General features: G+C 38.2%; 1 long non-coding RNA gene across 1 annotated transcript in view; it reads right to left on the bottom strand.

Moving 5' to 3' along the window:
- LOC123385032 overlaps positions 1-18239 on the bottom strand; it is a 38819-nt gene that overhangs the window by 3897 nt on the left and 16683 nt on the right. Inside the window, exons 2-3 of the long non-coding RNA XR_006596996.1 lie at positions 10620-10725; positions 6720-6803 (exon numbers count right to left, since the gene is read on the bottom strand). This is a non-coding gene — a long non-coding RNA (uncharacterized LOC123385032). The remainder of the gene's footprint in view (positions 1-6719; positions 6804-10619; positions 10726-18239) is intronic.

Here is an 18239-nt window from a genome sequence, read left to right as displayed (position 1 = left end):
ATCTCATTGTAGTTTTGCTTTGCATTTTCCTGATGATAAGTGATGTTGAACATCTTTGTTACATGTCTGTTGGCCAGCTGTATGTCTTTTTTGGAAAAATATCTGTTCATGTCTTCTGCCCATTTTTAAATTGGATTATTTGTTTTTTGAATCTTGAGTTATATAAATTCTTCATGTATTTTGGATACTAACTCTTTGTCAAATATGTCATTTGCAAATATCTTCTCACATTCTGTAGGTTACCTGTTAGTTTTGTTGATTGTTTCCTTTGCTGTGCAGAAGCTTTTTATTTTGCTGAGGTCCCAATACTTTATTTTTGCTTTTGTTTCCCTTGCCTCAGGATACCTATCTAGAGAAAAGTAGCTACGGCTGATGTTAAAGAAGTTACTGTCTTGCTCTCTTCTAGGATTTTTATGGACTCAGGTCTCATATTTAGGTCTTTAATCCATTTTGAATTCATTTCTGTGTATGGTATAAGAAAATGGTTCCATTTTATTCTTTTGCATGTTGCTGTCCAGTTTCCCCAACATCATTTGTTGAAAACATTGTCTTTTTCCCATTAGATATTCTTTCCTGCTTTGTGGAAGATTCACTGACCATATATTTATAGGTTTATTTCTGAGCTCTCTATTCTGTTTCATTGATCTACGTGTCTATTTTTGTGCCATGCTGTTTTGATCACTACTGCTTTGTAATATAACTTGAAGTCTAGTTGATGACTCCAGCTTTGCTTTGCTTTTTCAAGATTGCTTTAGCTAATCTGGGTCTCTTGGGGTGACCTTATGTTATTAATACATTTTCTTGCCATTAAATCCTAGAGCATGGTTCTCCACTCCATTTAGACCCAACACTCCCTTCTAATAGCAAATATTTTATTTTGCCTTCCTTATTATCCTGAGATGAAATTCATAAGTAATATATTCAATGAACATAAGCAAGTTTTAAAAACCAATATAATGCATTAGCCATAAAATATAGGATAATAAAATAAAAGCAAGGCAATTTATAATGAAATAATATAATGAAGTGCTTAGACATGAGTTTTTTAGAAGGCATAATGAAGAAGTTAGATGCTTGTACTTATATGTAGCATTAATGCAAATATCATAGCCAAAAAAGCAGACTGATATTTAGATGTATTGATTTGTCATAGGAGTAACATTGTCAAGTGACAGACTATTCCCAAAATGATGAACTATCCTTGGTAAAATTCCAAGGAAAACAACACACATTTTTCCTTACATTTAAATAGTAGCTGCATTTCTAGAAAATTCATATTAACCATGGGAGAAAAAATGGAGTTCAGTTCTAGGTTTAGGTCATTATACAGAATTTCAGGGTTTCTTTCTTTTTTACCTACCCTAACGTCTAAAGGGACATTTGAAAATCATGTAGGATGCATGGGCATCACCTTTCTATGTGGAGAACTTTCCTGAGAATTATAGGACAGATAGTGTCCTTAGTTGCTGTCCACTAATCCCAAGAATCACTCCCCATTGCCACTCTCATGTTTGTGTTGTCCAAAAACCTTTCCTACAAGTTCTCAAAATGCCCCTATCCATGAGTGGCGACATACCAATTAAGAACTGCAATTGTAGGGGCGCCTGGGTGGCGCAGTCGGTTAAGCGTCTGACTTCAGCCAGGTCACGATCTTGCGGTCCGTGAGTTCGAGCCCCGCATCGGGCCCTGGGCTGATGGCTCAGAGCCTGGAGCCTGTCTCCGATTCTGTGTCTCCCTCTCTCTCTGCCCCTCCCCCGTTCATGCTCTGTCTCTCTCTGTCCCAAAAATAAATAAACGTTGAAAAAAAATTTAAAAAAAAAACCTGCAGTTGTAAAATATATTTTAAAATTGCTTAGCATTGGGGCGCCTGGGTGGGGCAGTCGGTTAAGCGTCCGACTTCAGCCAGGTCACGATCTCGCGGTCCGTGAGTTCGAGCCCCGCTTCGGGCTCTGGGCTGATGGCTCAGAGCCTGGAGCCTGTTTCCGATTCTGTGTCTCCCTCTCTCTCTGCCCCTCCCCCATTCATGCTCTGTCTCTCTCTGTCCCAAAAATAAATAAACGTTGAAAAAAAAATAAAAAAAAAATAAAATTGCTTAGCATTCCATTGAATTAGTATGGCACTAGTGGATCACTATCGATTCACCAGCTTCAAGGACACGATCTCTTTAAATCACTGAATAATTGTAATAAAAACCACTCACGGAGCGCTTACGATATCCCAGACTTTTTATTTGTATTTGCTTACTTAACCTTTACAACAACCATATCAAGGTAAGTAATAGTATTGTCTTCCCCTATTTTACAGATAAGAAACCTGAGACTCAAAGATGTCAAATAACCTTCTTCAAGAGAGCCAGGATCCAAATCCAGGTGTTTTTGATGTTTAGATCCAAGTGCTTAGCTACAATATATTGCCAGATATCGTTTTTATTACTTCTTAGAGCAGCCATTCTCTTTCTGTTCAGTGCTTTTCTTACTTCCTGATGCAGCTTCCCTTAATTGCCTTTCCTTTTTGATCTTTCTAGAATAATTCTTTTTTGGAAATATAAGTCTGTTTGCCACTCCCTCCTCCCCCCTGCCTTTTAAAGTGGAGATCTGTGTTAGATTTGGATCTGCTACAATTGGTTCTAATTAATGTCCCTACCCCCAGGCAGTCTCGGAATGAGTGACTCAATATAACTGAGCAAATTTCATATTTAAAGGAGCTTGAGAATTTTTAACCTGAACCAACATGTCCAGGGAGTATCCTATTACATGTTCATTGCCTCTTTTCCCTCCCTAGCCATTAGCTTTTTAAAAAACTGATGGATGGTTACTTTAATCTCACTATTATCATCTGAAAATATTATTTCAGTGGTTATGAATAACATCCTCATTAGTGGAGTGCTTTTTTTCCTTCATTACTAAAATGGAAGTAATTTGAGGACAGAAAATGCACATCACTTTGTTTCCCCTACGATACATTGTAATGCTTGTACATAGTAAATTCACAGTAAATATCCACTGAGTGACTGCATGAAGCTGAGTTCAATCTAATTTAACACAATAATTATAAGCTAAACATGAACAGACTTCTTCACTTAGATCCTTTGTGTTTTGTTTTCCACACATATAAAATGAGCTGAATTCACAGTGTTGTCAGGAAGACACAATGAGATATTTGTGAGTGTTGCTACAACTATATTAGCACATAGGAGACATTTAAAGGGTAGCTTTTCTTCCCATCGATCTTTTCTCCACAACATCTTCCCCTTCACAGAGTGCTTTGAGACAAAGTAATGAAGGTTCAAATTTTGAACCTGTGTATGTACAGGTCTTTTTCCTTTCTATATGCTATGCATACAGAACTTGGTGGGATATCTAGACTCAACCTACAAACTTCGTTTTATATTATTCTTATTATTTTTTTTTATTTTTAAATGTTTTTATTATTTATTTTTGAGGGAGAGAGAGAGAGAGAGCAAGTAGGAGAGGGGCACAGAGAGAGGGAGACACAGAATCTGAAGCAGGTTCCAGGCTCTGAGCTGTCAGCACAGAGCCCGACACGGGGCTTGAACCCACGAACCATGAGATCGTGACCTGAGCTGAAGTCAGACACTTAACCAACTGAGCCACACAGGTGCCCATTATTCTTATTATTTTAATAAACACAGAGCACATTTCCCTAAATATAAACGAAAGAGGAAATTACAGTGTAGTACTCTATAATACAGAACTAACTTTCCCACCTCTACTATTACTGTATGTATGTATCTCTTGAGAGAATGTTCAGTTTATTGTGTTGTGATGCAGTCTGAAGAACTAAATCTTCTTGTTGATCCTTGCCAAGGAAAGGGGCTACTCCTCAGGCAGGAAAGTTTTTCTGAGAGAGTGGGCCCAAAATTGTTATGAAGTAACATTTGACCTCCAAGGTCAAGGAGTCAGAGTGTTTGTAAGCGTACTCTTGAGTGATTCCTATTAAGGATGTCTCCCATGATCCACGATATATTAGCAAAAGGAGAGCCAAGAAGGAAGAACATCGATAAGATTTGTTTGATTTCTTTTTTTTTAAGTTATTTTTTAAATGTTTATTTCTTTATTTTTTGAGAGAGGGGGAGGGGCAGAGAGAGAGAGACTGGAGAGAGAATCCCAAACAGGCTCCACACTAAGCAAGAACTGGATCCCACAAACTGTGAGATCATGACTTGAGCTGAAATCCTGAGTTGATCGTGACCTGAGAAATCCAGAGTTGGATGCTCAATTGACTGAGCCACCCAGGCACCCCAAAATCTATTTGTTTTTTGTCTTTCCCCCCCCCCCCTCCATGGAAGCACAGGAGCTTTGGAGTCATGGTATAACTTCAACCCAGATTATTGAAATTCATGCTATTATTTAGCTATTATTTAGGTTATCTTTTGTATCCCCCCAATCTTTAATAGACTATTTAAGTGCATTACAGGAAACCAGGAGAGGGTCATTTGCCCATGCTTGCGCCAGAGTGCCAAAAAGGAGATCTTCAGCCCCTCCCCAGTATGATTGTCTCAATGACAGCGAATTTAAAGACTCCATGACAAGGGAAGGCCAGAGGAAAAAACCATGGCCATGTGGTCCAACTATCTCCTGATCATCTGGAAATTCTTCTAATACTAAACTTGGAAGATCTGGGTTATATTTTTGTAAAGAAAACAGAATCCTAACACATGTGATTCATTGCTTTATCCTCAGAGCCTTCCTAGCACATGGTGCTCATGAAGAATTTGTAGAATGAATAAATGAGCCAGTATTCACTTAATGAGTTTTGTCTTGCTTTGTACTTACCACTGTGTTTCATAGCCAGCATCCAACATACCATATAGGTAAATTTTATTCAGGTTCAACTCAGTACCTATTGAGTACCTCTTATGAACAAGGAACTAAGCTAGTTGCTCTGGGAGACACATCTATGAATTGCTTCAAGGAGCTAAAAATTTAGTGGCTGAGATAGACACAGACATAAATAACTATTTCTTTAATGTGTAACCTCAGGGATATCTGAAGTTCCCTATCTCATTACCTTTCTCTCTTTTTGTAAGCATTTCTCAATTTCTCTGTCCCTTAAGAACACTTGTGCTTTTGTGCTTCATCTTCCTTGCCTGATTCGCTCCCTTGACACCATTCTTATATTCTTTCTTATCAACAATTCTTATTGTTCTAATAGCTCTTTCCTCTCTCTTTTCAGTAAGATTTAAATACATCCTTCTTGACTTGGGAGAAGACTCACCTGGAGGCTTTTCTTTGATTATCTCTCAAATTTGGTTGCTTTTCATTTTTTAAAAAGTTTTCTGTACTTTAGGTTGGCCATTCTTAACTTTTAATAGAATAACCCTCTCTATATTTTCCCGAGGGGGTATTAAGAAAATGTTTTATTAGTAAAGTGAAAGTCTTTGCCCAATCACTAGGTATTTATCCAAAGAATACAAAAGAGCTGATTTGAAGAGGCACATGCACCCAATGTTGATAGCAGAATTATCAACAATAGCCAAATTATGGAAAAAGCCCAAACATCCATTGGCTGATGAATGGATAAAGGGATAAAGAAAATGTGGTGTATACACACACACACACACACACACACACACACACACACACTAGAATATTACTTGGCAAACAAAAATAATGAAACATTGCCATTTACAACAATGTGGATGGAATAGAATGTATTATGCTAAGTGAAATAAGTTGGTCACTGGGGCGCCTGGGTGGCGCAGTCGGTTAAGCGTCCGACTTCAGCCAGGTCACGATCTCGCGGTCCGGGAGTTCGAGCTCCGCATCAGGCTCTGGGCTGATGGCTCAGAGCCTGGAGCCTGTTTCCGATTCTGTGTCTCCCTCTCTCTCTGCCCCTCCCCCGTTCATGCTCTGTCTCTCTCTGTCCCAAAAATAAATAAACGTTGAAAAAAAATAAAAAAAGAAATAAGTTGGTCAGAAAAAGATAAATATCATATGATTTCACTCATATGTGGAATTTAAGAAACAAAACAGATGAAGATAGGGGGAGGGAAGGAAAAAGAAGATAAAAACAGAGAGGGAGGCAAACCATAAGAAACTTAAATACAGAGAAAAAACTGAGGGTTGCTGGAGGGGAGGTGGGTGGGGGGATGAGCTAAATAGGTAATGGGCATTACAGAGGGCAGTTGTTGGGATGAGCACTGGGTGTTATATGTAAGTGATGAATCACCGAATTATATTCCTGAAACCATTTCATTTTTATTAAAAAAAATTTTTTTAATGTTTATCTATTTTTGAGAGAGAGACACACACACAAAAAAAATTTTTTTAATGTTTATCTATTTTTGAGAGAGAGAGAGACACACACACACACACAAAGTGTGAGTAGGGGAGGAACAGAGACAGAGGGAGACACAGAATCCGATGCAGGCCCCAGACTCTGAGCTGTCAGCACAGAGCCTGACATGGGGCTTGAACCCACAAACAATGAGATCATAACCCGAACCAAAGTCTGATGCTTAACCAACTGAGCCACCCAGGCATCCCATCCTGAAACCATTATTACACTATATGTTAACTAACTTGGATTTAAATAAAATTAATTAAAAAAAAAGAAGAATCTGTGCCTAATGTGTTTTTTCCCTTTAACACATAATATATTACAGAAGCTGGTTAAAATTCTTAAGGGTGGACATAGGCACACTATCATATAATCAATATTGCTTCATTAAAGTCAGAAAAAATAAGCATAGTTACCTGAAATTTGAGTTGTGCAGCAAAGGTCCAACAAAGAGAATTGAGGCAAGAAAGTATAATGTCATTCCAAACCCCTCCAGTTTTCTCCAGTTTGGTGAAAAAAAGAATATGAGATATTACTTTCCATTTTTTAACAAATATTTTGTTACTATATTTCTGATTTTGCATAGCACTTTACAATTTTCAAAACTTTTTAATGAACAATCAGCTCATTTGATCTTTACAACAGCATTGTTTTGAAGAAATCAGAGTTATATCATCATAACTGTCATTTTTAGCAGATAAGAAAATTCAGAGATGCCAATGACATCTCCAAATTCACAAGCTCTGCTTGTATGCGGTACACCTAGGTCTCAAAATTCAGAGATGCCAATGACATCTCCAAATTCACAAGCTCTGCTTGTATGCGGTACACCTAGGTCTCAAATTCAGGTATTCTTACCCTCAGGACATGATTCTTCTGCTTATAATAATAATAATAATAATAATAATAATAATAATAAATAATGCTATACATTATTTTGCCAGGTCATTTATATTTAAATTTAAGTGTGGTTTTACTTATTTTGAAGTTTCTGAACCATAACCTCTATTGTATAAATATTTTTCACTAAACCCTTATGATAGAAAATTAGTATAGATTATATGTTTAACCATTAAGACTAGACTTTTTCACCATGTAGAATCTAGACTTTAGTAACTACTGAAGGAGAGTGCTGTTTGAAGCATAGAAGCTAGAGAAACCCAGGAGATGAACTCCATGGACCCAAATAATTGCATAATTGCCTTGGACCCAAAGAGTGTTTTCTAATGAGGTCTGTTTAAGACTGCTTAAAATGAAAACACCCATTGTCTATGCCAATGAATTAACACCAAATATGAAAATATTGGAGAATTAAGGGGCTATTACATTATTAAATGAATATAATAATGATCTGGCTCTTCATTCAAATGAAATTCTGTAGAATTAGGTATTTGTCTCCGTGAAACAGCATGGGGCACCTTGACAATTTCTTGAAGTCAAGGTAAATGAATAGAAATCATCAGAGTTTTTAAATAGAAGGATTAGGTAGCAATGACAAACTGAAAATGAAGTAAAAATGAAAGACTTTATAATATTACCTCCAAAATTCTTCACTCGCCTCACATATGTCTAAATCATATAAAACTAAGTCTCAAAAGTCTCATGCACTTAGCTGCCTGCCATACTGAAAGGCAAACTGCCAATCAACCAATGATAAACAAATTTTCTTAAACACTTTTCTTCTCTGTGCCTCTCACATAAGACCAGACCCCAACTAACAAAAAATTTTTTTTTCCGAAAGTTTAGGTTTTATTTTTTTTTTAAGTTTACTTATGTTGAGAGCAAGAGCAAGAGAACACGTGTGTGCACGAGCAGGGGAGGGATGGAGAGAGTAGGAAAGACAGAATCCCAAGCAGATTCTGTGCAGTTAGCACGGAGCTCCATGAGGGGCTTGATCTTACAAACCACAAAATCATGACCTGAGCTGAAACCAAGAGTGGGTCGCTTGAACGACTGAGCCACCCACGGGCTCCCAAAGTTTAGTTTTAAAATAGTGGTCCAGGGGTGCCTGGGTGGCACAGCTGGTTAAGCATCTGACTTGCAATCTCATCTCAAGTCTTGATCTCAGGGTTGTGAGTCTAAGCCTGCATGGGGCTCCACAGCGTAGAGCTTACTTTAAAAAATAAAAGAGTTTCCTGGGTGGCTCAGGTGGTTAAGTGTCCGACCTCAGCTCAGGTCATGATCTCACAGTTCATGAGTTTGAGCCTCACATCAGGCTCTGTGCTGACAGTTCAGAGCCCGAAGCCTACTCCAGATTCTGTGTCTCCCTCTCTCTGTCCCTCCCCCACTCACGTTCTGCCTTTCTCTCTCAAAAATAAATTTAAAAAAAATTTTAAATATATAAAATAAAATAATAAAATAGTGGTCTAACAGCCTATTTTTGTATCCTGGGTGTCTGTGAGTTGGATATTTGTCACTCAAGGAGTATGACAATCAAAATCAATTAAGAAAATTCAGTAAGGTCATTTAAAATGCGAGTTAAAATCTCTACCAGCTATATTTTTTATCATATTTTTCTATCATATTCCTAAGATTATATATTTGTAGACTAAGATGTGGCATAAGGCAAAGAGAGCCTTAGAATAGAAATATGTCAGCATGAATTTAATCCTTATAATTGAGAAGAGAACCTGATTTAAGATGCTTGGTAGACCTTAATAGGATCTTCAGGTACTCCTGGAATTTAGCGCTGGGTTTTGTTCTGGCTGTTGGAAAATCTTTTGATCTAAAATATCTTATAAGCAGTTTACATGGGGGCACAAAGCATGTTTTACTCAGGAGACTAAATGGTTAATCTTGCCTTTGATGTTTCTCGTACATTGCTCTATTTTTCTGCTCTCAGTAGCAATTTTGTGGAAGTCATCAAGGATTGGTAAGCACCTCCTCATGCTCTATTTTGTATATTTATCTTATAATATTGCCCTTTTTTTTTTCAAGTCTTGTTTTATTGTCTTGGGAAGCTTTCACCTTCTGGAAGCTTCTTTCACTGCTCTACTTATCTAACCTGGATATAGACCCAGGTCCTGAGTTGACTTTGCTTAACAGGCTGCTGTATAATTTTGGAAAAATCTCTTCACTTCTGGGACCTCAATTTTCTTATCTATAAAATAAGAAACTTGGCCTTAAGATCCTTTCAGGGTATTCCTTCTTAAATATTCTTTGACAGAAAGCAAGTGTTCAGAAACACTCATTGAAGGAAGGAATATCAGCCTGTTTTTCATATATGTGTTTGGCCAGAATTATGAAGGTCTCTCAGATACCAATAGAATGAGAGGGCTGCCCAGGAAAGGGGGCATGTTAGAGGCCTCCCCGCTGGAGGTACCCAACATGTGGTGTTATGACTCAAGTCTAGGAATCGTTAAGGACCAGCTAAAGCCCTGTGAAGAGTGATGATCAAAGGTTGACCCTGTGATTATTTTGAAGTTTTCAATTCTTTTATGGTCATCAACAGGACTAGGAAGGAGTTGAAGAGAGATTTTCTCTGTACCATGCTACTCATATACTAGTGTGGCAAGGAAGCACAATAGACCACCAGACATCTTGGAGAAGCCTACAACACTGGAAATAGACTGTTGGCAATCTTTGGTAGCTTAAGATTCTCTTTGGTTCTCTTCAATTATATAAGAGGTTTGATTGTCAGATTTCCGAGTACTTTGGAAATTTCTACTTTCTTGGGTCATCTATTATAATTTAGTGTGCAGAAAAACAAAGTCTGGATGAGTAAACATGTTACCAGTGGTAAGTCCCAGGGATTGGGATTCCTGGGTAAAGATTCCTAGTAACTTAAAAGATTTTACAGTATTCTCTAAAAGTTATCCTTAAAATTTTTCTACTTATTTTCAGGGAAATGTGAGTTAACAAATAAGTTGATTGTGAAAAAAAATCTGACTTGACAAATGAGTTGTAGATGATATCTCAGTTTCTAAAGAAATGATTAAATAAAGCATTTTCTGTTGGCAAAGCACTTGAGTATTATCCAGTTAGTCATTCCTCACAACTACTTCTCTGGTGCCATTATTTGAGTTCAAAGTGAGTGATTAAGGGAATGAATGGATGAATGAATAATTGCTTTGCTCAAGATGCTAAAGGTAAGGAGTGGCAAAGACAAGTTGGTGGTCACTGGTCCTGTCTCCCTTGACTGTCCCCCCTAGCCCTGTTGCTTCCCCAGAACAAAGGAATAAAACTGCAGTGCTCTTTTCCATGGCAGGAGTAGTGGGTCATTTGTAAATGCTTGGTAGGAAAACGTGAAAGACTAAGCCAGATAAGAAATGTCTGCTTGCTACAGGTATGGGTTAGCATCTTGGCTTACAACTTACCTACAGTAAAGATCGTGATCACTATTTTCTAGGCTCTGCACTCTTTAAATGTACAAACTCACATTTCTTCTCCAGTGCCAAAATATAATTTCCTTCTGACCTATGCCTACAAAGAGAGAAACAGAGGAGAGACAGAGAATATGAGCAAAGTTTAAATGGATCTGAGTTACTGAGATTTCTTTGCTATATTTTACTGAATTTCACATTTTTAAGATTGATGGAATGGTTCTTCCTGAAAAAAAAAAAAAGTATTGGTTTTGATAGCTATACTTTGAAGGAAGATCGGCTTTGAGTAAATTTGTTTTCCTTTCTTTGCCTTTCCTTGTTACATTTTTATCGAGTGTTTTCCCACAGTTTTTTGGAATTAACCAAATTTCTCGAGGGGGAAATGTGTTTGCATGCAGAAGTGAGGTTTTTTTCCCCCTCACTTCATTTCATGTTCACATGAGTTTTTATTCAATTTCTTTGGCTTTGGATATTTACCTCTCTTCACCTTCTGTGTTCTGAGTAGCATTTTCCCTTCCACTTACTGTTCGTGTGAATGAGGCATTCACAGTTGCATTTACAAACTGTTCTGGAAATTAAAAGTTTTCCTTTGTAGAATGAGACTCTTAGAACACAATCCACCCTTGGCTCCTGCCAGTTAATGCCTGGACCTTTTCTAGGCTAAGCACCAGTACAAGTGATTGGGGGACATCAGTGTTGAACTAAAGCTTTTGACTAATAGGCACAAAATCCCTTTTGTCTCATAGTCGTATTTCAAACATGAATTCTATGAGTGATTTCTGAGTGCTTTATTTTTTTTTCAAATCCAAACTCTTGTTCTTAGCTTTACCTGCCTCTTTGACGTATTGACTAGCATTATGTCTCAGTATAATCACTGACAAATGTACATTATCATTGTGCTGGCTTTAATTCCCCACTAAGATTTAAATATATTTGAGGCATTATTAATATCCATTTACAATGTCCTTTTGATTTTTAATATGGAACAAATCCTGCTGGATAACATTATACAAACAGCAATTTGATTTCCTGAAAGTAAACCTAAGTAATGAAAATTCCTACCCCTTGGGCTTATGCATTATTTTAAATGTCAAAATCTGCCTAGAAAAAATCAACTATATTCCCCTCCCAGGTAGTTAGCTACAACTGGAAAGGAAGGAAAAAATGAAATACTTTTATTTAAATGTTGTTACAACATTAAATAAATTTGTCTCGAGTTTCTAATATAAAAAGCCTAATAGAAGTAAGACCCTCTGTTTGGAAGATGCAACCCCCTTCCAGACTTTTGTTCAGGAAGAGATCACTTAGAAATAATTGCTTTTAGTAGTTTTGCATTATTAAGTTTTATTTTTCTCATTTTTTAAGGAATGTGACCAGTATCCCTAACTTTTATGGGTGTCAAAGGAGTTTGGGGATTAAGTTATTACTGTTTCTCCCTTGTCTTTATTAAAAACCTTTAATTCCCAAGAACTCAGTGACAAGCCAAGCTGCATAGCCTAGCAGGCAAGGGCTGCATTTTCCATCTGGTGCCCCACCCATCTTTCCTAACTTTCAAACATCCTACACCACTTGCCTTCCCAGAATCCTTTCTGATAGTCCCTGCTTTTGTAAATGCCCAACCGCTTCCCAAATCCACTACTCCCTGTTTTTCATTACAAATGCCTTTCATTACAAAGTCAGCTGTGAAGGCCTCCCAAATACCAACCTTCCTCCCAGTTAGTGATCCCCCCCCCCCCCCCCCCCCCCCCCCCCCCCCCCCCCCCCCCCCCCCCCCCCCCCCCCCCCGGCAGTGGTTCTCTAGGTGCGGTTTTCTACAGGCAGCATCCGAGTTACCTCATCACCCTGGAAACTTGTTAGAATTGGAAGTTCTCCGGTGAGCTCTACACCTAATGAATTTGACAATAAATTATATTTAAAAAATAAATTTAAAAAATCATTATCTGGCTCAGAGATGTGGTAAGGATTACATGAGCTTAAAAAAAAGTAGTGTTTAAAATAATGTCTAGGTCAAAGTAAGTTCTCAATAAATATAATCTATTACTAGTATGTTAACTATACCTTCCTAGATATAAAATGATCATCAAAAGAAATCAGAAATCAGGGGTCCCTAGGTGGCTCAGTCAGTTGAGCTTCTGCCTTCGGCTCAGGTCATGATCTCACAGTTCATGGATTGGAGCCCCACGTCAGGCTCTGTGCTGACAGCTTGGAGCCTGGAACCTGGAGTCTGCTTTCGATTTTGTCTTCTGCCTCTCCTCTGCTCACACTCTGTCTCTCTCTCTCTCTCAAAAATAAGTAAATATTAAAAAAATTTTTTAAAGAAGGAATTAGAAATCAGTAAAAAAGAAAGAAAGAAAGAGAGAGAGAGAGAGAGAGAGAGAGAGAGAGAGAGAGAGAAAGAAAGAAAGAAAGAAAGAAAGAAAGAAAGAAAGAAAGAAAGAAAGAAAGAAAGAAAGAAAGAAAGAAAGAAAGAAAGAAAAAGAAAAAGAAAATCTAGGGGTGGGACCCATTATGTGTTTTCACAAGCCCTTGTCAGGATTCTGACCCACAGCCTTAAGGTATCAAATTATAGCCATACATATATCTCCAGACTCTCACTTGTTTTCGTAGTTGGTGCTCAAGAAGACTTTCGTGTAAGACCAATCCTTCTAAGCAAGCAAATAAAAACAAAAGCAGTTGCCTAAAATGGGTTAACGAAAATAAATTAGCCTAAAGCCAACTTTTTCAAATGTTATTTACTTAATGATCAGGGCTTTCAATCAACAGTTTACCTAAAGTTCAGCCTCCTTTGAGTGTTTTTTACATCCTTATCAGTTTCCACACATACACATTCTTCAAGTCAGTAATGATTTCTCAACTTTCATTAGAAACCTGAGATTTTCCCCACCTGGGCTAAGGCGTTCTCTCTTGTTACCAAAGTGAGTTAGCTGCAGGTTTCTCCCATAACCTTATGAATTTCTCATGAGTAAAACTCTTTTATTTTTCTTGTAATGTCTTATACAATGCCTTGTGTATAGTAGATATTTGAGGGATGGTTGTTGACTTCAATGACCATATACAGTGAAACACACTGGAGCCAAGCCTTGTGCTTAAATGGCACTTCTTTATTTACTAGCCATGTAACTTTGGGCAAGTTTTTTTAGACCTCTCTATGCCTCAATCTCCTAATCTATAAAATGGGCATAATATACAATAGTACTCAAGTCACAGGGTTGTCATAGAATAAAAGGAGTTTAAATATGTGAAATGTGTCGAGCAGTACTAGCAAATAACAAGCATTACATACGAGTTCATTATTAATATTTCTTTAGTATTCAAATCCTAGTTCTGCTTTTATTCAACTATGTGTCTGATTCAATTATATTCATTTCCTTTTCAATGTTTCTTGTAGCTGGGGTGCAGGGGTGCAAGAGTACCTGGCTCCCGGGGTCTGAAGCAGACCATGTTGGGCCACTCACCACTGACAAAACCCAAAGACAGAGAAACCAGTAGTGGTGAAACAAGAAAGAAATTTAGTTCAGTGAGACCAACATCAGGAAGACTAGTCTCAAAGTGCTAGTGAGACTAGTCTCAAAGTGCTAGAAAATACTTCCAGGTTTATATGAGGAAAAGGTGGGGCAAAGATGGGTGGGTATGTGCAGGTAGGCAGTGAAGGTCAAAAGTTCATTGTCTTAGAGTCAATCATGGGTGGGGTCTTGCTGGCTCAGGGCAGTCCTTAGTGCTTGAGGGGGTAGTTTTGGTTCCCCTCTGGGGATGCTTTGCCTTCAGGGTTTTCTGCCTGACCCAAGAGACCAGCTGGAGGGAGAACCCAACTAGAAAATTTGAGGTAAATACAGGCAGCTGAAGTCCTCTTTCATTCTTATTTTAATGCCTCTGCCTCATTTGGATTTCATAGAATAATTAATTTTGCCACAAAAGATAAAATATTACCACTTTTTAAAAGTTAAGATGCATGCTTTCAGGGCACCTGGGTGGCTCAGGTCATGATCTCACTGTTCATGGGTTCAAGCCCCAGGTCGGGCTCTGAACTGATGGCTCAGAGCCTGGAGCCTGTTTCAGATTCTGTGACTCCCTCTCTCTCTGCCCTCCCCTGCTCACACTCTGTCTCTCTCTCTCTCAAAAACAAACAAACAAACAAACAAACAAACAGTAAAAAAAATTTTTTTAATAAATAAAATAAGAGATAAATTTTAAGTTGTTCATATTCTCTAACCAGTAATTGTCGTTCCAGAACTCTACCTTTTTTTTCCATGGTCAAACACTTAGCAAAAATTTATGGACAAATTGTCCATTTGGCTTTATTAACAATACTTGACTTTGGGATATGTCTTTTATCAGCTACATGGCTTGCAAATACTTTCTCCCAGTGAGTGGCTTGTCTTCTCATTCTATTAATATATCTTCCACAGAACACAATTTTAAAATTTTAATAAAGTCTAATTTGTCAGGTTTTTTCCTTTCATGGATTGTGCCCTTGGTGTTTTTATCTAACATCTTGTGGCCAAACCTAAGATCACCTAGAGTTTGTCCTACACTTCTAGAAGTTTTAGTTTTGTGTTTCATATTTAGAGACATGTTCCATTTTGAGTAATTTGTGTAAGGTGTAAGATAGGTGTTAAGGTTCATTTCTTCGGCATTTAGATGTTCAATCATCCTAACATCATTTGTTGAAAAGGCTATTCTGTTGTTTTAAATGCCAAATTCTATTCTTTCTCTCAGGAGAAAACATTCTATTTTTTAGTGTGTGGTGAAACAGATTCCTAGACCCAAGATGGAGCAGCTACTACATGGGATGCCATGTCAGCAAAGTGAAATAACAATTAACTTTCGTGTCCCTGTAATTGCTCCACTTGGCCATGTGAGAAGTAAGTGAGATGATTCATTTTCAGAAGTACCAAATAAAAGCTGTGCTGTCTAGTTAAAAATAGGTTTACAACCTATTGGAAATATGTACAAGCACCGCCCCCCTACACTGAAGTTCCCAAACCCTTAGACACTTCACTTCCTGTTCTTCCCCTCTCCATTTCACAGGCTTATTTTCACGGGCTTTGCAATGAGCACTTGCCAAAACACTGAAGTCTCTGTGTCACCTCAAGGAATGTACTTTTTTTCCCTACGTGGGCATAGGCGACTTCTGGGTAAGGCTGTAATAGCTGTAGTACTCAGCCAATGAGGAATCAGGGAAGGAACTTGCTTACTAGGAAAGAAATTGCCTGCTGAAACTGCCCCAAGTGTGCCTGTCTGTCAGACACTTGCTCTTGCAAGAAGGTTGATTAAAGCTATTCTTCACTGTGCTCCGAGTCTCCGTGACCCTCCTTTGATTGGGGCAGTTGGCTTATTTCTCACAGCCAGCAGCATACTATATCAGTTAGTTGGTCAACAAATGCCAAGCCAGTTTGGGCCTTCTCACCCCAAACAAGGTTGACTATTTGGCCCCAGCTGATCAGATATTTTCTATTTTTCATTTTTTTTTTTTTGTTCTTTCTTCCTTATCCTATAAAAGCTTCTTGTCTTCCACCCCGTTTTACAGTTCTCCAGAGAAGACTTCATGAAGTGTTCATTTTGTTTGCATAACCTAAATTGTCTTCTTTAATAACTTTTAAACATGTGACTCAATGTTTTACTTGTTTTATTTTTTTTATTAAAAAAATTTTTTTTAACGTTTATTTTTGACAGAGAGAGAGAGAGAGAGAGAATGCAAGTGAGAGAGGGGCAGAGAGAGAGGGAGACAAGATCTGAATGAAGCAGGCTCCAGGCTCTGAGTTGTCAGCATAGAGCCTGATGTGGGGCTGGAACTCGTGAATCTTGAGATCATGATCTGAGAGGAAGTCAGATGCTTAACTGACTGAGCCACCCAGGTGCCCCAATGTTTTACCTCTTTTAATAGAAGAAAGCTTCTTATTTAACTCATTTGAAATGAGTAGCTAGTTAATCACATAAAATGATAAACTTCGGGGTGCCTGGGTGGCTGAGTTGGTTAAGCATCCGACTCTGGATCAGGTCGTGATCTCACAGTTCCTGAGTTTGAGCCCCACATTGGGCTCTGTGGAGCCTGGAGACTGCTTCAGGTTCTTGTGTCCCCCCCCCCCTCCACCCCCCGTCTCTGCCCCTCCTCAGCTCGTGCTGTCTCTCTCTCTCTCAAAAATAAATAAACATTAAAATTTTTAAAATAGAATAAATGATAACTTCATACCTTAAAGATTTTTTAAAATTTAAAATATATAGGGGTGCCTGGGTGGCTCAATCAGTTAAGCATCCTACTCTTGATATTGGCTCAGGTCTTGATCTTGCAGTCTTGAACACTCTCTCTCTTTAAATAAATGAATAAGCATTTTTAAAAAATTTAAAATGTGTAGAACTCATTCATTTGCTAAACTTTTCTTTGAGTATGGATCTGCTGATTGTTGTTCTAAATTGTCTTTTTTTTTTTTTTAATAAAACACACATAAAATGCATCGCCTATGATATCCAGTGTTTTCACCTAGAGCTCAGACTTCTTAGGTTAAAAAAGTGGGCTCCACCATGTAATTATCTAGAGTATCTTACCTAACCTTTCTGGGCTTCAATTTTCTCACCTGTAAAATGAGAGTAATAATAATACTTATCTCATAAAAGAATGAGTTAATATATGTTAATCGTTAGAACATTGGTCTAGCACATAGAGAGTGAGGTATTTGCATTAAAATGGAACAAGACCTTGTGGCACAATCTGAAGGAAGAATTCTAGATTTTTATTCTTTTTTCCATATGTTTACAGTTGCCTTGTTACCCCCAATTTGGCAGCTTTTAGCAGCTCTAACAAAATTCTAAAGCACTCATTCATTTCAATATTAAAAATACCTTTCTAGGGAAACCTGGGTGACTCAGTCGGTTAAGCATCAGCTTTGATTTTGGCTCAGGTCATGATCTCACAATTCATGAGTTCGAACCCCGCATCTGGCTTTGCGCTGATGGTGCAGAGCCTGCTTGGGATTCTGTCTTCCTCTCTCTCTGTCCCTCTCTTGCTTGCTCTCTCTCTCAATAAATAAAAATAAACTTAAAAAAATAACTTTCTTGTACACACATTTCATCAACAAGCATAGGAGATCTGGGAAAACAATGAACTCTTAGGTATAAAACTTCACTAAGGCGATAAATAGTGGGCAGACTACAGAAGAGATTGGAAGAGGACTTCAGTTGCCTCTATTTTGACCTCAGATTTTCTAGTTGGGTTCTTCTAGCTGGTCTCTGGGCTCAGGCAGAAAACCCAGAGGGCAAAGCGTGCCCAGAAGGGAACTGAAACTACTCCCTCAAGCACTAAAGGCTGCCCTGAGCCAGCAAGACCCCACCTGTGATTGACTCCAAGACAATAATCCATTTGACCTTCCCTGCTTGCTTGTACATACTCACGCATCTGTGCCCCACCTTTTCCTTATATAAACCTGAAAGTATTTTTGGCACTTTGTATACAGTCTATGAGATGCTAGTCCATCATCTTCCTGGTGTTGCCTCACTGAGCTAAATTCTTTTCTTGTTTCACCATCACTCCTCTCTCTGCCTTTGGATTTTATCAGCTGCAAGCAACTAAACATGGTCTGTTTGGTACCCCGGGGCCAGGAGCTCTTGCACCCCTGTGCT

The sequence above is a fragment of the Felis catus genome, chromosome B1, assembly GCF_018350175.1.
Source record: "Felis catus isolate Fca126 chromosome B1, F.catus_Fca126_mat1.0, whole genome shotgun sequence".
In the NCBI taxonomy this organism is placed as follows: domain Eukaryota; kingdom Metazoa; phylum Chordata; class Mammalia; order Carnivora; family Felidae; genus Felis; species Felis catus.
The sequence above is the reverse complement of the archived record's forward strand: the minus strand, read 5'-3'. Positions and strand labels throughout refer to the sequence as shown.